Source organism: Euprymna scolopes, chromosome 7, assembly GCF_053919585.1.
Source record: "Euprymna scolopes isolate OS-2025 chromosome 7, ASM5391958v1, whole genome shotgun sequence".
In the NCBI taxonomy this organism is placed as follows: Eukaryota; Metazoa; Mollusca; class Cephalopoda; order Sepiida; family Sepiolidae; genus Euprymna; species Euprymna scolopes.
The window spans coordinates 137,404,368-137,426,962 of NC_136488.1; the positions used below are offsets into that span (position 1 = coordinate 137,404,368).

Genomic DNA, 22,595 nt, shown 5'->3' on the forward strand with positions numbered 1-22,595 from the left:
CTAAAATAATTTATTCAAATCGCTATAAAAGCGTGTCGTCGTCAGAAATTTAGGCCGCCGAGGTTTAGTCCTTTTCTAATATATAAAAGGGAACATGTGTGTTAGGTTGTATATGTGTGTGTATGTGTCTGTGTGTGTATGTCTGCCAAAAACTTATGACAGACGCATCGGGTCGTGACAAAATTGGTATCGTTAGAAGGATCAATCTCTCGGATGAAAAATATTTAAAAATTGGCCAAAAGATTAATTCTGTGTTAGTCAACTGAGCGTTTTTTTTTTTTTTTTTTTTTTTTTTTGCAAGGAGGGGTCAGTTTTTGCGTCAACGTTTTTGCGAGTCATACATCTATCGATCTCAACGTACGTTTATAAAACCTTATTTCAAAGGACCGTGATGTCGTAAGTCGCCGTGGCCGAGACAGCTAACGCATTAGCTTTTTTTTTTTCACCTCCTTTTCCTCTTTCACGTTACAGGTTCGAGCCTGTCTGCCTACTGCGGCTAATTTATTTATTTGTACTCGCTGCTATTTTGATCGAAACATTTTTTTAGAGGAGTATTACAAAATAGCCTTATTAAACCACCTTTCTCCACCCGGGCAACGCCGGGTACTCATGCTAGTTTTAAATAAAGGTTTATTACAAAGAGAAAAACAGTTACAAAGAAAAAGACGTCAGTGAGACAGGTTACTTTTGTACGCGCATGTGAGAGAGAAAGACAGACAGATAGATAGACGAATAGATTCCCCCCCCCATACGCCTGGTTACATTATGCAGATTCTTCCTCCCATTGGAGACAGTATTCTGGACACACCTTTCCTGCTTTAAGTCTAACCAGTCAGAAGACAGAAAATCTACGACCGGAAGTGACGTGGTTTTGTCGACTTTCGTTCTGGAGTCGCCTCTAACCTTTCAGCGGTCATGCAAACTTTCCCATTCAAACAACAAACGTGGGTATGTAACACGTTTACTATAAAATAAAACTTTCATCTAACATTCTTATATTTGATTGCGCTTGGACTTTGCAAAGCAATAATTTCAATAAAGACAATAACTGTGGAATATCCATAGGTCTCACCAGTCGTTATATCAATCTCGCTATCACCACCACTAACGAATAAAAATATAGGTTCGAAAATATTCCGTGGAAGTGTCTGTAAAGCAAGCAAAAGTATGCCACATTGCAGCGATGGGACAGGGGCGGAACCTTGATAGACAGTGGGTGCATATTAAGTTCAGCAGAGTTTAACAAATGGCGTTATGAAATAGCATTATCAAATAGAATTATTAAGAAACCTCATGTGATTCTTTCGCTCAAATAATCTATATAAATAAAACAGTAGATGTACGTATGTGTGTGAGTCTTTGTGTGAAAATATTTAACCGATAAACTATTAAACTACTGGTCACATGACACTAAAATTAACAGAAAATAGTAGTCGTATATCAAGGATGGTTTATAACGAGTAAAATATTTGTTTGAATAGATGAATAACGCGTACAGTAGTATGTCGGCAAGTTGAAATGCAAAATGTTCATTTCTAACTTGTCGGCATATTTCTATTACTTTTGCGCATACGCAAATTCAGAGCTTGAAACGCTTTTAAATCTTTCTTATCAATCTGTCGGCAGATCAAGCGGTAGAACGCAACTGGAGCGCTAAATTCTTTGGTTTCGATTTTAGCTATTGGCACCCAAGTCATTTTTTTAATCTTTTAAAATCAGTACTATATATTAGGTACAATATAATATTTAATAGAGAATTGGCTCTGTAATAATAAATACGAAATCTGCATGAGTGAGAATGTATTTTACGACCGGATAAGATTGGACACGCTCTGCTATTATCTATAATATAAATCTCACCTGTCTGTTTATATGTATGTATGTATGTATGTATGTATGTATGTATGTATGTATGTATAGCTCACAAAAGCTTTCGACAGATGTGACGGATTTTCATGAGATTAGTATCATTTTAAAGTCAACCCTTCGGACGACAAATATAAAAAAAAAATTTCCAAAAACATTAATTCTTTCACTCTCAACTGGGCACTTTTCGGCGATATTTTCGAAAATCATCGCCTCTTTTCGATTGACTGGTATTAATTTAAACATAGGTCACTTGCGGTTTGACGATGGGCGAAACAGCTAACGCGTCGCGTTTTTTTTTTTTTTTTTTTTTATGTCTCATTTTCTTTTCCTCCTCCGCGGTACGGCTTGGAACTTGCCTACTTACTACCACTTTTTTTTTTTTTTTCCTTTTTGCTCAACCAACACCCTTAGACACACCTACACTTTCTTTCGCGTCACAGGTTCGAACCTGCCTACTAACACTTTTTTTCTTTTTTGCTCAACACGCACCTACAAACACCCATCCAGACTAGTATTATATAAAAGGGGAGTTGTCGAAAAACAAACAAAAAACAAAAACAACAACAACAAAACAGTCACAAAGTTGACATATTTTTGATCGACGTTATCTTGGATGAATACTGTTAAACTTTCGAAAAAATATTCATTGTTTAACCTTTAACTTGTGCAGGGTTTATCAGGATATCGATTTTTCAACCATTTTAGAGAAGTTACATGGGGTTAATTCTCTTACGCCGGCTGAAGCAATCTATATAAGAAAGGAGTTTCCTGTGTGCATCAGTGTTTGTATCAAAGAGGAATGGGGAATGGGCTGAGCGGAGCAGAAAGATGTGGTTGGTAGAGAGAGAGAGAGAGAGAGAGAGAGAGAGAGAGAGAGAGAGAGAGAGAGAGAGAGAGAGAGAGAAGTTTTAATTGAAATACAATACACATTTTCCATGGCAACGCTGGCTAGCCCTGCTAGTCTATATATCTATAAAAGTGAGAATGTAGGTGTGTAAGGACACTTCTCAACCTATATACTCAACGAAATTTTATCTACAGACTTGAAATTTGGTATTTAGGTTATTCAGGCATGTGGAAAACTTTTTAATAGGTTTTCATCCGGAAAAAGGGCTACTAAGAGGTCAAAATTGAAAAAAAATTGTTACGTGGAAGTCGTCAGATTTTTCTGTTTGCTAACTGTTTCACGATTGCGCATGCGTAAATGGTTCATATTACAGAGTTCTTTATGTTAAGTATAAGTCGGCTTTAAAAAACACTTCTAAAGAACGTGCCACGCTGGCCGAATGGTTATCGTATTTTACTCATTGTATTTAGGTTTTGGTTTCGATCTCAGCTCGAGTATTTTTTCTTTTTACTTTCAAGAAGTGAACTGTTTAGAAAACCCCCATAATACTCGCTTGTACATGCCTCAGTTTCTACATGGATTAAAATATAATATTTATGCGTATTTTACGACCGGGCAACGCCGGGCGGCCTGCTAGTATATCTATAAAAAGTAAGAATGTGTGTCTGTGTGTTTGCGAGGGCACTTCTCAACCTATATATTCAACGAATTTTTATCTACAGACTTGGAATTTGGGATATACGGTATTTACACATGTGGAAAAAAATTTTTTTAATCCGTTTTCATCCGGACAAAATTTTTATGCCAAGGCATAAAAATCTAAAAATTGTTACGTGGGAGGGGAGGTAATCGGATTTTTATCTGTTTCTCAACTGTTTCACGAATGCGCATGCGCGGTCGTGAAACATGACAACTCCCTTATATTAAGAACAAGTAGCTTTTAAAACTCTTATTAAATACCGCGTCTAGCTAGTAGTCGAGTGGTTATGACTCACTGTCTTTAGGTTTTGGTTTCGATCTCACCTCGAGTATTTTTTTTTGTTTTTTTGATTACAACAAGTGAACTGTTTAGAAAACACATAATGCTCAAGTGCGCACAAGTATCGGTTTATTTCTTGTCTTAGTTTCTTTCTTTTTTTTTTACTTCATTTTTTTAAAGGAATTTAACGTCACATTTAATACCAAGGATATTTCTCTTTAGACTCTGCGTTAATTAAAATATAATATTTATGCGTATTTTACGATCGGCCAACGCCGGGTTGGCTGCTAGTATTTTATAAAGCTCTCGTCGGCATCAAATACGTTTTACTTAAAGTGCATAATAAATCACGAGGATAATAACACCTAACATGTTATATCTAACGGTAATAAGAGGAACCGTATTAACCGCAAATGTATTTTATTGCAACCAATTTCACCCCAATTACACATTAGAGGGAAAAAGCCATTAAAAAGATTATACGTAGATATCTCTCCTCAGCCAACAACAGATCTAAACTACTTCAATTTATCGTAGATTATAAACAAATCTCAACGTAAAGATCTAATAATTAAAAACAACCTTTCTTCTAATATTAAGCAACTTTAAGAAAAAAATTGCCATATATCAATTCAAATGGTATATTTATCTTTCGTAGACAAATTTGCCGCCTCTCTCTTCCCACCCCCCTCACCACAAATCGCTATTTACCAACAACACCTAATGAAACAAAACGTATCTGCTATCAATTCCTCACAAGTATGGAATGTTCTTCTTTTCCAAGATTAAAACATACAATTACTTATCGCCTTACATTCGGTCTTACCAGACCAGGCTGTCTGAAGATACTGGCTTACTGACCAGAAGTGCAACAAACATTGATATTATTGTTTTTTCTTTTTTTTTTTCTTTTCCGTTGCAAAACTCAATTATATTCCGAAAAATCAAAAATAAAACCAATTTTCTTCTTCAAAACAACCAAATCAAACACTAAGAATAAATATTCGAAGACTTTTTTTCTGCAAAATTACTGAATTCAGCATTAAATAAGCCGAAAAATGTTGATAAGCCGTAAAACAAAACAACTACATAATTATAAATTTTGAGACGGAACCAGGAATCGTAAAAAATTGGAATGTTCCCAATTACGATACATCAACCATTTGGGGGAGTGGCGTTATAAAAACGAAACTGAATGTACCCTTTTTTTTTATCCTTCTCTCGTGACCCTTGTCCGTGTCCCAGAGTGGCTTGCGTCCCGCCGTTCATACCACCAGGAACTAAACCTCTCTCAATGCATAGCAACAGGCGTAAGTCTCATTTCTTTCTGAACAAATGGGCTTTATCCAGTCACCATGGTTTTCCACGGTCGAAATCGCGTCATCGTTTCTCATCCTTAGAAGGAGGATGGGGGTCTCTATGTTGCTATAGTTTTAGCCGCCATTTATTTCTATCTCGTCGCCTCCGCGAGATGTTTGCTGATTTATTCTCTCGGGAATAAGAGACGGACTTTTTTCCGACCTGCTCTCTCTGACTTTTCGAAACAAACTCTCTAACTCATATCAATTTCCCCTTAAAATCGCGTCTCAGGAATCATTTTGTGACGTGGTGATCCACATCACGCCACTCCAACCATTGCTCTGCCTGTTCAAGCCGTCTCTAATTTTTTTATGACACTTTTTTTTTTTAATAAACAAACAACCTACCTGTGCTAATAAATTCCAATCTAAAAATAATAAACTCCAGTTTCTAATTCTATATATTGTACTGGCCACAGTTGCCAGTCCGTGTACGGTGAGCATATTTTATAACATTTTGGGGGGCGTATCAGATTCGGAAAAAAAAAATTTAGCCTAATTTCCGATTCTCAAAACGATTCTTTTTTAAAATTTAAACTTAATTTTTCATTGTTAGTAGTAATTATAAAATGATAAATATTTTTCACATTAAAACTACCAATAAAAGTAAAAAATTTACAGGTAATAATAACACCAAAGTATGATAGTAATTTCTTTCATTTGTATAAACATGAATTTTTGCATAAATTCGCCATGTAACCTTTAAATGAATGCAGTTGATTTACAAGGTCTCAAAAAAAAAACGTTTGTAACATTTTAATAAAATAATTTGCCAAGAAAAAAAAAACTGAAAAGCGTCAATTAAATTAAGAATAAAATATAAAACTGTATTTTTGAAATTCAGTTGTGATCCCGTAAGGGTCTAAAAGAAAGACACAACTTGGCAATCAGTGGAAACAGAATATGTTGAACAGACAAGTAATTACAACAAATAAATAGTGTGGTTATACGTTAGCCCGACTACCAAGTGCGCATGACTTATGCATATCTCGTGCTAACACCGAGAAATATATTCTCCCGGTATTTATAATAAGTGGAAGAGTTCATTATTATCTGTAGGGTGGACACACCACAACACCTTTCTCTTAAATCATAACTCCGTAAGGGTCTAAGTGTCGTTTACTCTTATGTTTTATCATGGTAAGATCTGAAGACTTCCCTTTGGGACCACAGACTACATAGACCATATCTCCAATTGTTTATAATTAGATTTAAGTTAATATCATCTATTAGTTTCTGTATGACATCCCAATTCCATTTCACATCTGTATTATTACTTAGGCGTTCCTATAAAGACACTTCGTATTTGCCAATTCTACTTGCGGTTCGGTTCGACATTAGTTCTTGCCTTTTTAATAATATTTCAACATCTTTTTAAAAAATAACTTCCTTTTTATGATTCCCTGTTGTAACACTTATTTTCAGCTCACTTTTTAATTGTCCTCGTCGCACTTGCTCTATTTTAAAACGTGGTTTATTATTTTTTTTCAGCGTCTTTCTCGATTTGTTGTAGGTACTTCATTTGACAAGCCTTTGATTGTTTTTCAGAGACAGCTTGATCTCGAAAAGATTTCGTACGGTACTTTTTCGTTTCTTAAACTTTCTTCAACTTACATACATTCTGGCAAAAAGCGTTCATTGATAAATCCACCAAATTGAACTGCTGTATCCAGTCTGTGCCAAATAAATTGTTGGTGTACTTTAGTTAGAACATTTGCTATTATTTAGTAGTTCCGTTTAAAGTAACGTTGGCAATAGTTTGACCCTCGAATTTAATTTTTTACCAATAACCGTTTTTCGCATGGTTGATTTGTTCAACCTTCTCCTTGCATGAGTCTAATTGTAATTTATTCATGATTTTTACTTGTATGTATTTCTTTATACTTGAACCATCCTGTTCGTCCGTTCGTGTGGATTTAACTTTATTACAAGTCAGACAGATTTTAAAACGGCATGGACAATCTCTAACTCAATGAAGGGCCCGCAACGAAAACAGATGCTAGATGGTAATTTTTCCTGATTTTTCGTGGGGATATGACTAGTATTGGTAGGAGGGTAAAAAATTCTTTCTCTTTGGTTAAAGTTATTTTTAAAATTGAGTGGGGGTATGTTTCTGGCGTCTCTTCCTTATGTGAGCAATGTCCGACTCTTCAATATTTTTAGAGTCTTTGACAGTCTTCAGTTTATCTTCGTAACATCAAGTTTAGTTCTCTTTCCAACTTGGTTAGAATTATTCGTCTTGTTTTTGCAACTTCTGCCAATACTAGTCATTGGACGAATATTAAATATTTAAAATTATCCATGCTAAGTTAAGAAAGTTTGAAATCGTTAAGATGTTTATTTACGACTGATGACAATATTAACTAGTTTTCATTGTATTTTCTTGTTAAGTTCAAATATTTCCACTTTTTGTGGAACGGGGAAGTTTATGCCTGAATGGTTCTGTTAGAATTTTTAACAGCTTCAGCAAAACTAAAGTTGCTAATTTTCTGGGGTAGAATATAATCCATGAACTTGTTATGTTAGGTGGTCCCTACTTTTCGGAGTAGTAGGCGAACCTCTTTAGAGCCTGACCATTTTTCACAATCTATTTTATGTAATCTTCATACATTTTGCAATATGCGGCGAAGGTTTTATCCTCGTTTAGAGAATAGTAAAATTTTCTATTGCCCTCTAAATAGCGTTAACTGAGAAAAGCATTTTTATTCTCAGTATTTTGACCCCTATTCGACACTGTAATAATAACTCTTAAAACATTTGCTGCTGTTGCAGTCTTCTTCTTTTTTTTTCTTTTTCTTTTTTTTTTTTTTTTGTTTGCTGTTATTCCAGTCTTGTACACTTATCGGTCCTCTTCCCCATCCATTCCTTTTCGGTTGTAAAGCGTCTTTCTTAGAACTGCTCACCCGTGGAACTCTGTTTCGATGACATGATTTCCAGCTAACTACAACATAGTCGTCTTCAAGTAAAATGTAAACAAATTATCGTTGAGCCGTCCTCTAAATAATCAAATTATACCCAATTTCCGCCACTAACGATTACTAAACTGTTGTCCTGGTGACCACTATACACCCATTAGCCATTATCATTGAGTGACCTTCGGACCTTGATATGTGGTGATCTTTCGTAAAAAACTGCATTATTATTATTATTATTATTATTATTATTATTATTATTATTATTATTATGTACTCACTAGGAGTATTCACACAAACCATCATCAAAGATTGCTCTTTGAGAACAACTTGTGGTGTTCCCTGGAGTCAGAGTGACAACAGGCCTCTCCAGATTTTCAGTACTCTCCGCCTCTTTGGATAACATCTGCAAAAAAAAAAAAAAAAAAAATGCATTATCGCAACAGCCGCTTACTATTGATTTCTCGTGGGCGACGACGATTGGTCTTCACTGGAATTTGAGTGGCAATAAGCCTCCCCAAAGGCTTTGCACTTATCCGGCAGAGGTCTGGTTAGTGCTTTCTCTCCTCGGTCTTTCTATCCTCTTTGACCCTCATTATTTGGTGTTGTACCCGTTTATAGTGACACTCACACAAAAAAAGACAGGGCGGTATCTTACAATTATAGAGTTTCAGTTTACCATGATTCTATGTGATAATCCTTTGTGTTTTGCACCTGTAGCTATGTCTGTGTTCAGTTTATGTGTGGTGTTGGTTTCCACATTCAAGGATTTTCCTTAAGATTTCTGCAGTTTTCATTATTGAAATTCGTGTTATCTTCTCTGTCATCACCCTGATTTCAATCTCTCCCATTTTTTTTTTTCAAAGTTTTTGGTATCGTTCCTAGTGCTCCTACTTTTTACTTTTTTCATTTTCCAGATCCCTTTGAGCTCTCTGGTCAGTTCCATGTATTTGCTCTGCTTTTCAGTCTCCTTGATCTTCATTGTTACTATTATTGTTAGTGTCATTGTTGTTGTTATTATTCTTGTTATTGTTGTTGTTATTATTGTTATTGTTGTTGTTATTGATGTTGTTATTGTTTTTTTTTGTTATTATCGTTGTTGTTATTGCTATAGTTATTGTTGTTATTGCTATTGTTATTGTTGTTATTATTGTTGTTATAACTGCTCTTACTATTGTTTTATTATTATTGTTATTATTGTTATTATTGTTATTATTACTGTTGTTGTGATTGCTATTATTGTTGTTATCATTATTGTTGTTGTTGTTGTGAAAATGTTGTTGTGAAATTGTTGTGAAATTAACACCGTCACCTAAATCATTCTCATCCATAAACAAAGAAAAACACGTACAAATATTAATTTAAAAATTTAGAGTAGGTGGTTCAGGTTCACATTTAAATTTAGCGTTAAATGAACCCCCATTTTCGGGACATTCTAGCGTTTGAGGGGGGAGGCATTTAATTCTTACCCCAAATTTTTGATATGGAGATAATTCTGTGCGTTTTTTTTATTTTTATTTTTTTTAAAGGAGATTCATATTTTAGCGATTACACACAGTTTAATGACTTTACCAGTCGTACTTAAAGTTAGTGGCAAAAATATTTAATGAAGAGTCCGAAAAATGTAGATGAAGAGCATTTTAAATGTATGCCTATTATTTTGATTCTTTGGGTTACTGTTCTCAACTTGAGTGTGATTTTCACAACGTTTCGGTGGATGTAACCTCCGACCTTCTTCAGGTGTATCTTGTCGAACTTGGGAATTTGGACAGAATTTCGAACACAACTCTTTATTTACTTCACGGGGATAGCATGTTCTCGTTCCGTCAGCCATGACTGGATAGAGGTCCTAAGTAATTCGCAATCGCATTTTTTCGGCCGCCCACACTGAGAATTGAACTTTCAACCTTCATGAGAATACCACGAGAGTATGCTACCCGCGAGAAGTAAATAAAGGGTTTCGTTTGAAAATCCGTCCAAATTCCAGAGTTCGACAGAAACATATCTGAGTTCGACAAGATACACCTGAAGAAGGTCGGAGGTTATATCGACTGAAATGTGAAAATGTCACTTAAGATGAGAATAGTAGTCCGAAGATTTCAAATAATGCGAATAACCAATCCCAACCTAAAAAATTCAGAAACTTAATTTTATATTTATATACGAAAAACTAATCCCCCATTCCAAATTCTAACTTAATCGTTTCACAATTACACACGCAGTTACCTTTACAGAGGGTATCCATTGTCTTTCGAGACTAAATGGAGGCCATGGTATAATAAAGACCTTTATGAAAGTGTTTTCAAGTAAATATGTCCAAATCTAGAGAATCTGTTTTATTTAAATGCCATTAAATGGCTATGTGTAACCAGTACATGGGCTGTGGTCTGCTTTTGCGGATACACCTTATTGGGAAAACTAAATATGATACAACCCCTTGTAACATAGTGCGGACGCGTGTATGCATATGCATGCGAAATTACGTTATCGGTAGGGGAAAATAAGGACTTTAAAAAGAAGATTACGTTAGAGACGGGAATAACGCTCAAGATCACGTTAGAAGCTTGGATAACGATGACGTCACGGCCATAACAATGAAGAAATAAATGTCGTTTTCTATTATATAGATCTCAACTGTCTGTTTAAATACATGTATGTATGTATGTATGTATGTATGTATGTATGTATGCCTAAAACTTTCGACAGAGGCGACAGATTTTCACGAGATCAGTATCATTTTGAAGCTCGCCGTTTCGGACGACAAATATTGAAAAATTAGCCAAAAACATTAATTCCTTCACCCTTAACTGGGTAGATTTCTACAAGAAGGGAACGATTTTTTGCGAGCCATTTTTGCAAGTCATTATAACAGTTGGATTGATTCTGCCTAATTTTAACGTTCCGAACTTCCGGTCGCGCCAGGAGTAGGGGTAAGACGTCAGATTTTCTTTCACTTTCTTTTCCACCTTCGCGTCACGGGTTCGAGCCTGCCTGCCTACTACCACTTTTTCTTTTCTTTTTTTTTGCTCAACATACACCCCCAACCATCCGGGCAACGCCGAGCACCTAGGCTAGTTACAAATAAAAAGGCAAGTTGAATTTCTTTTCTATTCTTTGCCTACTTTGCGACTGAGGCTACAACGTGTTGGTCTTCGGACAAGGTTACAATAATCCTGACAACAATCTGCTTATTATTCGTCATCGCAAAAGGTAGACGGCAAATATAGATCTGAAACACAAACAAGATTAAATTCTTGCGAAATGTCGAGAATAGAAAAGTACTACATATCTGATAAAATAAATAATTAAAAAAAAAAAAAAAATCCGTCATTTTCGCGAGATTAGTTTGATTAAAAGTACCAAATAAAAAAAACGAATTCAAACAATTTAACGCCAGCTTTTTTTTTTTTTTTTTAACATAGATTAGCGAAACATCCGGCGTTTTGCTTTGAGATAAGTTAATAATCAAAAATACCACAAGAACTTGTTACACTCATATAAAAAAGGTCAACAACAAATTAAAAAGAAAAGAAAAGAAAATCACAACAACTAATTAAAAAAAACCAAAAAAACTTGGCATCTACTTGACAAAACCATAACATTAATTAAGATGAGTCCATTAAAAAACAAAAAAACAAAAAAAAACATGGCGGACCTGAACAATTCACACAGCCCTTTTATATATATATATATATATATATATATATATATATATATATATATATATATATATATATATATATATTCGTCTGTTTTAAATTTTGTCAACGGATTATTATCGATTGTACACTGGTACATTAGTGACCAATCAATAATAATCCGGTGAAAAAGTTTAAAATATATATATATATATATATATATATATATATATATATATATATATATATATATATATATATATATATATATATATATATACATTCGTCTGTTTTAAATTTTGTCAACGGATTATTATCGATTGTACACTGGTACATTAGTGACCAATCAATAATAATCCGGTGAAAAAGTTAATATATATATATATATATATATATATATATATATATATATATATATATATATATATATATACATTCGTCTGTTTTAAATTTTGTCAACGGATTATTATCGATTGTACACTGATACATTAGTGTCCAATCAATAATAATCCGGTGAAAAAGTTTAAAAAAAAAAAAAAAATGACGAAACAACAAAAAAAAAAAAATAATAATAATGTAAAAATGGTGTGCATATTCTTATCCAGTGGTTCCATATTGGCGGATCGATTTACTAGAACGTTGTATTAGAAACTGAACATTCCCTAAAAATCTTTAAATATTGAATTTTTGCATTTTTTTTTATAGATAAAAATAGTATCCAATGGATAATAATCCGCTGAAAAAATTGAAAAATAATACGAAAAAAAAAAAAAGAAAAGAAAAAAGACATAAGAGGTTTGTGCATTGTACAGGTTTGCAAAAAGAAAAAAAAAAATCTGATTACCCAAAATACTACAAGAACTTTTTATACTGAAATTAAACATTCCAACCTTAAAAAAAAAAAAACAACTTGGTTTCAAATCTATATAATATTCTGCTTGTTCCTTCCTTTGTTAGTACGTACGTTACGCTTTGAAAAAAAAGGCCAAATACAATTTTTGAAGGCCAAAACTGCTTCAAAATGGCCAAATTCGCGAGATTTGGTTTAAAAAGGTCAATCTGGCAACCCCGGACAAGAATATGAGAGTGACCTTTTGATGTAGCCTCGTTATCGAATATCATTACATTAATATGTAACAATTGTAGTAATGGCATGAGAAAGGAACTTGTAGCAATTTCGACGGGCAAAAGTTCTTCACAAAAGAAAGAAGGCGACAAAAACGTTACTTAAAAAAGAGAACATCCGAAAGTAACAGGGCAAAGAAAAGAGGAACATTATCTGCCAAGAGGTGGTGGACTGAAAGAGTAAATTAAAGATTGCCTCTTACAAATGTGAGTTTATTATTTGTATTGAACTATGTAGCACAATATTATTTTTTTTACATAGGAGTCATCACTTATCAAGGCCCAGAGGCCACCGGAGGGTTAAAGAGTGTATAGTATCAGAATCATGGTAATCGTTAGTGGTGGAGATTCAGTAAATTTGTTAATTAAAGTGGAACGGCTCATCAAGAACTTGTTTGCATTGGACTTGAAGACGACCATATTGTAGTCAGCTGGAAAGCAGGCAAACAGAAGACAGTTCCACAGACGTGCCGTTCTAAGAAAGTAACTTTGTTCATGGAATCTACGTTTAGGTTTAGGCACAGATAAAGAGTAGGGAAAATTATTGATAGAGTTTTCAGCTGGACGAGTGTTTCTTGTGAAAGTTTGGCTAGGGGAGACCATAGATGGAAGCTCAGATGAGCAATTGCCACTTGAAAATAACGATAAAGCAGAGACAGGCTCGCAACGTCTCTTTCGTCAGAAAGAGGTTGCAGAGAAGAGAAAAGGGCATCCCCTACTAGGCAACGAAGTCTATTTTGAACTCTATCAAGGCAGGATAAGTTTTTCCTAGCATCTCTTGCCTAGACGTGGCAATAGTACTCCATCCTTAGACGTACCTGACTCTTATATAGGCAGAGAAATGCATCAGCAGTGAGATATCTACTGGAGCGGTAGAACGATCCCGCCATTTTTCTAGCGATCCTGGCAACGGATTTTCTGAATATTTATTAGTACTTATTAATCTATCTCATTTGGATCGATTCTATATTTGAAATACAATAGATACTATTTGTTATAAAAATGTTAGTAAACTGCGAGACAGCTTTTCTGTGTCCTCCCCTAAAAAAAAACAAACAAAAAAAACAAACAATTTTTTGCGTTATTTTATTTTATTTTTTTACATGGAGTTCACCACTTATCAGGGCCCAACGGCCACTCAGGGATAAGGGTTATTGTGTGTACAGTAATCAAAGGGATAGTGTAGCAATAGTATTGGAGAATTGGTAAGGTGTCATTACTTAGGGGGGGGCGGTTCATCAGGAATTTGTTTGTGTTGGACTTGAAGACATCCAGGTTGAAGTCAGGAGGGAAACAGACAAGCGGAACAGAGTTCCACTGGCGTGCAGTTCTAAGAAAGAAGCTTTGTTAATGGTATTTACACTTTGATTTAGGCACAGATAGGGAGTGGGGAAAATTATTGACGGTGGTTTCAGCTAGTCGGGTGTTTTTTGAGAAAGATTGGCGAAGGGGGACCAGAGAATGGAGCTCAGACGAGCACCTGCCATGGAAATAACGATAGAACAATGACAGGCTCGCTACGTCTCTTCTGTGGGAAAGAGGTTGCAGGGTAGAGAAAAGGGCATCCCCCACCAAGCCACGGAGTCTATTTTGTACTCCGTCAAGGCAGGATATGCTGTTTTTTGCAGCCCCCGCCCAGATGTGGCAGCAGTACTCCATCTTTGGACGTACTTGGCTCTTATATAGCTAGAGAATTGCATCATTAGTGAGATATCTTCTGGAGCGGTAGAAGGATCCCACCATTTTCCCAGCGACCTTGGCCACAGACTTGATGTATGTGCTCCATTTAAGATCAGGTGTAAAGGTCAAACCCAGGAGCTTATCAAATCCTGGGGCCTCCCTTAGACGAGAGCCATCCATTTCAATTGATGCCAGATGGGGATCAGAGCGTTTATGATGTAGAGATAGGAGCTTGGTCTTAGATGCATTAAAGGTAACCAGCCACCTCTTTCCCCATTGTACCACGTGCTCAAGATCAGAGGAGAGAGAATCAGAGAGAGCATCATCATTTACAGCCTTTGATGTGTTGCCATAGATGGTCGTGTCATCAGCATAGATGTCAACGAAAGATTTTAGTATGTGTTTTAGGAGATCATTGATGTAGATCAGGAAGAGAGTTGGGCCCAGTATGGACCCCTGAGGGACTCCAGCATTAATACTGTGGGCCTCTGATTTCTGCCCATCAACAACTACTCTTATGAGCCTATCTGAGAGAAATGACTTAATGATAGAGAAAACATTTCCAGTTATACCGTAGCTGGAAATCTTGTGTAGTAGGCCTTTATGCCAAATCTTATCAAAGGCCTTTGATATGTCAAGAGCAATTGCCCTAGAAATGAAGCCTTTGTCAAGAGATTCGCTAATCCTATGAGATATAACCATTAGCACATCTGCTGTAGATCTAGCAGAGCGGAAACCATATTGCGTGTTGCTAAGAAGGTTATTTCTGCTGAGGTGGTTGACTACTTCTCTATTTATTGTGGATTCCAGCAACTTACTCATGACACACAGGAGACTTATTGGTCTGTACTGAGAGGGGGATGACTTATCACCTGAATTCTTAAATACAGGGAATACTGATGAGGTTTTCCAGGGTGTTGGAAAGCACTTCTCCTTAAGGCAACGCTTAAACAGTTTGGAAAGTATGGGGGCAAGTTCTGGTTGTAATTTTTTTAACACTATAATTGGAATACCGTCGGGACCAGTTGCTTTACTGGAGTCAAGGTTCTTGATTAGCTTGGCGACCTCATGCACAGATATTTGTACGTTGCATAGCATGTTGTCTCTTATAGGAGGGAATATGGGGAGCTGATAGCCTTCGTCACACAGGGTAGAATTTGCCGCAAAGTTTTTGGCAAATAGTTTGGCCTTGTCGGATGCTGTCGAGATGACCTCTGGTTCATTGATAAGGGTTGGGATAGAGCAAACATTTCTGTTCAAGATCCTATTTGCTATTTGCCAGAACTGATGGGAACCAAGCCGCTGCTCAGCTATTTTGGACTTAACGGATTGCGCATATAGTTCTGTTGCATTTTTTATTACTCTTTTACAGTGGTTGCTGGCGGTTCTGAAAGCAGCTTTAGTTTCAGTGCATCTATTACGTTGGTAGCTATGGAAAAAGTTATTTCTGTGTGCGATGGCAGCAGCACATTTGGGGGAGAACCATGGCTGGCTGTTAGGTTTTTGTTGGAATTTTTTGGATGGTATGAATTGGCCTATGCCTACAAGTAACCATTCGGTCAGATCTGATACTATAGAGGACACATCCTTTTTAAACATGGAATGGAGAGGGAGATCAGATATGAATGTACGGAAGCTATCCCAGTCCGGCATAGAGTATCGGTATACAGTACGGTGGAGAGGTACGTCTGTGGATTTATTATATTTCATTTTTATCTTAACTGATACGATGCAGTGGTCGGAGGATCCCAGAGGAGATAGAACGGAACATGAGCATAGCTCAGGGGAAGTGGATAGGAAAAGGTCTAGGAGGCTTGCGAACTAACCAGTACTATTGGGCACAATGGCAATGGCAAAATCATGACAGAACCTCCCCTCCTCATCAGTCTTATTTAAGTGGGTCAGCCATTCCACATTATGGACATTGAAGTTACCGCAAATGTGAATGTTAGCCGAGGGATGAGCAGACAGGATGTGGTCAATTTTTTCTGATATACTCTTAAAGACAGTAACTCCACTGTTGTGGGGGCGATAGAGGGCAAATATAAATGGGGTGGTGTAAGCAAGTGCAACCCCGAAGCACATATAAAGTAAATTAGGGTATTCTCTAGAGATATCCCTGCCACATGGGAAGCCATCTTTAATGTAGGCACATATTCCATGCCCGTGGCGATCTTGGGGGTCAGATTTAGATGTTAGGTTAGAGTATCCTTTAATTATGAACTCATCTAGGGAGGTAGTCGGCCCTATTCCAGTTTCGCTTAGAAAGAATATGTCAGGTTTTGTCTCCTGTAATTGGTTTCAACCTCTGGAAGGTTAGAACGTAGACCCCTTATGTTGGAGAAGGAGATATGGTAGTAGGGGTCTACGTAGGGGGATGGGGTTCTAGGTTTATTCGTGTTTTCTTTTTTGAGATATTTCATGTTGAGGATTTGGGGGTTTGTGGAACAGGTCAGCATACTTGGTTAGAGCAGAACAGAGAGGGAAAGTAAGAGAGGAAAGACAGAATTTTTTTTTTTTTTTTTTTGCACATGATAAGGTAAAGCCGTAACAATTACCCACTAGTATGGCATCGAGAGGCCCCACCAGAGACTACTACATGGTCCAGAATCCATTCACCAAATGGCAATACAGCAGCCCCAGTACTTTGCACCTGCTGATAGGACAGCCTCCTTAGTGGTTATTCCAAGGTTCGGGTCCCTGACTATCAGGCGGTTAACGTCAGCCCAGATGAAAATGTTTACCTCCAGCACCCTTACTAGTGACATGGCCGCAAGGATAGACATAGAGACAGAAAATTTCCGACATCTCAGACTACTGTTCACGAAGTATTACCGACCTGGGAAGCAGCTTTTTCTTCACCCTTTGTCAGAAACATCACTCATTAGAAATGAGGACTGAGGGACAAAAAAAGGAGAAGTGAGAGTTACTGGAGCTGCCGATAACACATCCACTGCATTATCTACTCTCCATTAAAAAAAAAAGAAAATGGTTAAGAGGGACTTATTTATATCTACTTAGTATAAGTCCTTTGCCCATTCCCAGTTTAGAATAGAATTTGACGATAGTCTCCCCTTCCATATTAATCCGTGGAAGTTTTTTTTTTTTTTATTAATAGTTTAGGATAATATCAGACGTATTTAACAAAAAAAAGTTTAAAACACGAGTAATAAGACATGATAGGTAATGTTAAGGAGTTTCAAGTTTTAGTAAGACTGCAATAAGAGAGCAAAGATAAATAAATAAATTATATATAATGCACAAAAATTGGCAAAATTAAGACAGGATACATTTCAACAGTTATGGATAAAGTTTTTAACTTAGCTCTGAAGGCACCGACTCTTTCTTCCGAGGTCATCTCGAAAACTGACTAGTAGCTAGCACGCTTGGGGTGTTCTGGTACTTAAGAGGTGTGGTGGGTGTGGGGGTTAAATGCTTTTAACCTTTTTTTTTTTTCCATCCAGAAAATATCAGCTTTATGAAAACACATTTGTTGATTCAATACCTTTTTCATTCCATGGAATTTCCACGGCTCCTGCTAGTTTATAGAAACTTAACATTATTTAAAAATGAGTTCAGTTGAAAAAATTGAATAAAGATCTGATAACCTGTTGGCTGACCACATACTATCTATAAATAATAATACTTTTCGTCCTTTAATATTTTAAAGGGGAAGTAACTCTAAACCCAGGAGTTAATGTTATCTCTCTTACCTCAAGGGGATGTAGTAAGCAATAGGTAGCGACAGAATTAATCCTTCCTCATTTCAAAGTAATCTCTTTTAGATGTACGAAGGGTATACCAAAAGTAATGGCTCCTATTTTTTTTATTCCGCCCGAATGGATCAGAAGGGATTGCAAATTGCATTGTTATGATGACTGAACTCATGCATTCATTAGTGATGGGACGATTCCAATATTTTTTTTTTCCGATTCCAATGCAATTAGCGATTCCTTACTAAATTTTCGATTCCGATACAATTACCGATTCCGATTCTGATTCTTTATAAATCTCTAAATAGTTAAACATGGAGTTGTTATTTTTCCCCGATTGCCATAAAAACACATGTTAAATGTGGAAAATATTTTCCTAAACGAAAAAAATAAATAAATAAATAAAAAATACACTTAAAGAAATCATCTATCGATTTTAGTTTTAATATTAGTTAAAAAACCAATAAATATTTATTATTTTATAATTATTACCGGCAAATGAAGGGTTTGTTTTAAGCATATTCAGATAAAAAAAAGACAATTAAAAGAGTCGTTTTAGCAAGGGAAAAAATATACAATTTTTTCGGATTCCAATAACTCTCAAAGCTTTAATAAATAAACTTACTTCCGTTTTTAAAGGCAACTGATGTCGGCTAATAATAACTGAAATTAAATTAAATGGAAATTAAATTAAAAATAAATTAAATAAATCAACTTTAAATAATATTTCTAAATAGAACGATTCTGTTACAACAAACAATTAATAACATTGAGCTAATTATTAAAATAGATTTTCTTTAATGTAATATGCAAATGAGATTACTCCTTGAATGTAAACTTCCTGTGAATACAGTTTGAAAATTAATTTGTGAAACAATATAACTTTCGGGAGAAGATAAAAGTGTAGTATCTGTTCCGGCAGATACTGCAAGCAAAGACCATATGTGGGGGCAACTCCACATATAAGACCTTGGTCAATGTAGGGGCAACCCTTTATACCAATTGTCACTATCCAGCTCCCCTACTCCCCGGGGAGTTGGTCCCCATTTCCCCTTCACTCCTCACTTTAAAAATCGGCCTTGTGCCTAATTTGCTCAGTGGGGGAGCAAATAAATACCATCTGTTCCGGCAGATACTGCAAGCAAAGACCAGATGTGGGGGCAACCCCACATGCCTGACCTTTAACCAGCTCCCATTTCCCACCTCTCGGGAGCTGGTCCCCTTTTTCCCTTCCCCCTCCCTTCACTCCTCACATTAAAAATCGGCCTTGTGCCTAATTTGCTCGGTGGGGGAGCAAATAAATACCATCTGTTCCGGCAGATACTGCAAGCTATGACTAGCTATGACTAGCTATGACTAGCAAAGACCAGATGTGGGGGCAACCCCACATGCCTGACCATTAACCAGCTCCCATTTCCCACCTCTCTGGAGCTGGTCCCCTTTTTCCCTTCCCCCTCCCTTCACTCCTCACATTAAAAATCGGCCTTGTGCCTAATTTGCTCGGTGGGGGAGCAAATAAATATCATCTGTTCCGGCAGATGCTGCAAGCTATGACTAGCTATGACTAGCAAAGACCAGATGTGGGGGCAACCCCACATGTCTGACCATTAACCAGCTCCCATTTCCCACCTCTCGGGAGCTGGTCCCCTTTTCCCCTTCCCCCTCCCTTCACTCCTCACATTAAAAATTGGCCTTGTGCCTTATTTGCTCGGTGGGGGAGCAAATAAATATCATCTGTTCCGGCAGATGCTGCACTTAAGATAATTTGTACCAGTCAATGGAGGGGAAACCCTCTATACTGGGACAATTATTATTTTTGGTAACCAGAGTACCCCCTTTTTGCCTACTTTTAGGGGAGCTGGTTTTTACCTCACATTAAAAACGGCCTTGTGCCTAATTTGCTCAGTGGGGGAGCAAATAAATACCATCTGTTCCGGCAGATATTGCAAGCAAAGACCAGATGTGGGGGCAACCCCACATGCCTGACCTTTAACCAGCTCCCATTTCCCACCTCTCGGGAGCTGGTCCCCTTTTTCCCTTCCCCCTCCCTTCACTCCTCACATTAAAAATCGGCCTTGTGCCTAATTTGCTCGGTGGGGGAGCAAATAAATACCATCTGTTCCGGCAGATACTGCAAGCTATGACTAGCTATGACTAGCTATGACTAGCAAAGACCAGATGTGGGGGCAACCCCACATGCCTGACCATTAACCAGCTCCCATTTCCCACCTCTCGGGAGCTGGTCCCCTTTTTCCCTTCCCCCTCCCTTCACTCCTCACATTAAAAATCGGCCTTGTGCCTAATTTGCTCGGTGGGGGAGCAAATAAATACCATCTGTTCCGGCAGATGCTGCAAGCTATGACTAGCTATGACTAGCTATGACTAGCAAAGACCAGATGTGGGGGCAACCCCACATGCCTGACCATTAACCAGCTCCCATTTCCCACCTCTCGGGAGCTGGTCCCCTTTTTCCCTTCCCCCTCCCTTCACTCCTCACATTAAAAATCGGCCTTGTGCCTAATTTGCTCGGTGGGGGAGCAAATAAACACCATCTGTTCCGGCAGATACTGCAAGCAAAGACCATATGTGGGGGCAACCCCACATATAAGACCTTGGTCAATGTAGGGGCAACCCTTCATACCAATTGTCACTATCCAGCTCCCCTACTCCCCGGGGAGTTGGTCCCCATTTCCCCTTCACTCCTCACATTAAAAATCGGCCTTGTGCCTAATTTGCTCAGTGGGGGAGCAAATAAATACCATCTGTTCCGGCAGATACTGCAAGCAAAGACCATATGTGGGGGTAACCCCACATATCAGACCTTGGTCAATGTAGGGGCAACCCTTCATACCAATTGTCACTATCCAGCTTCCCTACTCCCCGGGGAGTTGGTCCCCATTTCCCCTTCACTCCTCACTTTAAAAATCGGCCTTGTGCCTAATTTGCTCAGTGGGGGAGCAAATAAATACCTCAAAGTGTAGTATCTGTTCTTCAGATACTACACTTCAATTTCTTGTTCTCTGTCAGTGGAGGAGAAATCCTTTACGACTGAGACAATTTTTATTTTTGTTCCTTTTCTCCACGCTAAAAAATGACCCTGGTGTCTAACTCTGTCCCGTGGGGAGGCATTGTAAATAGGAACAGTATAACTTTTGTACATATTAATTAAAATGTGAACAAACAAACAGACAGGAATACGACTTCATTATAATAGATATTTTGTTGCCTGCTCTTTTTGACTTCCGGTTTCTGTTGTCCAGCTGATTACAATATAGCCGTCTTCAAGTCCAATGTATACAAGTTCTTGATGAGCCGTTCACCTTAAGTAATTCAATTAACCAAATGTACACTTCTAACGATTACTATGATATTGTCCTTTTGACCAATGTACACTCTTTAACCCTTATACTTGAGTGGTCTCTGGGCCTTGATAAGTGGTGATTTCTTTTGTAAAAAAAAATATATGGTCAAGCGGAAAAGAAAGCCATTCTTAATATGGCCCCCATGTTATCTGAGAAGAAGATAATCATTAATCAGAAAGGGGCCATATCTTATTTGTTACTGTCGTCCCGTCTGCGGAACAGAAACCGACAACAGGCACTCTTGGCTATAAACAACTTAAAAAGAAAGAAAAAAAAACACAAATAGGTCACAAATGAGTAGGTAAGCCGAAATAAATTGTTTTTGACTAATTTCCCGAACTGTACCTGCTTTAAAATAATCTACGTCGCCTACAGTAACTTTTAACCGGCATTATGGTTTCGTTTTGTGTTGTTAGACCATAGAATTTTTTTTTCTTCCAAATTGCGTCTGCTGTGGTAAAAACGGAACCATATATTCATCCGTCTTAGAACTTTCAGAAACTAACGAAGAACTTAACGAGTCGGAGACTGTAATAAGAGAAGTGTTCTGCTTTCTTCTTTTGCTACGTTCAGGCTTCTCCACGGCGGCGGCAGCGGCATGTAGCATCGTTCAGCTGTTGCTGTTTCCGCTGCTGCTGCTGCTGCTGCCGCTACTAGTCACAGTCGAAACTGAAGAAGCTTTCTTTTCGATTCAGTAACTATTCCGCATTAGCAACAGTTTTTGGCAACTCGCCAAGTGCGGCTGTACTTTAATTTTTACGATTTGTTTATGCACTGAAATTGCCTTACATATTTGCCCACCCGCCGACCAGTCTGTCCACCCGTATATCGCGCCGCCGTTAGACGATCTCACGCTTAAGCAATTCTAGACCAGGGAGTCTTCAAACTACGACCCGAGGGCCAAATCCGGCCTGCCAAAGTCTTTAATCAGACCCGTGGAGCTCTTATGGAAAACGTAAAAATATTCAGGAAAAAGTTAAAACATGGAAATGTATGAAAATAGTGTGATGGTTGTTTCTTTTTGTTCAGAAAATTATTAAAAAAAAAAAAAAAAAAAATGAGGTTTTGGACAACCAGTTTCACTAAAAATCAAAGCTAAAGAGAAAAAATGT

General features: G+C 37.2%; 1 protein-coding gene and 1 long non-coding RNA gene across 7 annotated transcripts in view; one reads left to right on the plus strand and one right to left on the minus strand.

Moving 5' to 3' along the window:
* LOC145279992 (neo-calmodulin-like) overlaps nt 1-22,595 on the plus strand; it is a 500,860-nt gene that overhangs the window by 69,705 nt on the left and 408,560 nt on the right. The window lies entirely within an intron of this gene.
* Nucleotides 1-22,595, minus strand: part of LOC145279995 (uncharacterized) — a 166,308-nt gene that overhangs the window by 51,513 nt on the left and 92,200 nt on the right. For 2 of the 5 annotated variants that reach the window (XR_013868519.1, XR_013868518.1), the window contains one exon: nt 5,795-8,371. The exons of 1 other annotated variant lie outside the window; for it this stretch is intronic. This is a non-coding gene — a long non-coding RNA (uncharacterized LOC145279995). Of the gene's footprint in view, nt 1-5,794; nt 8,372-9,726; nt 11,195-22,595 lie in introns of those variants that run through there. 2 more of the 5 variants (XR_013868520.1, XR_013868522.1) reach the window with 2 other exon arrangements.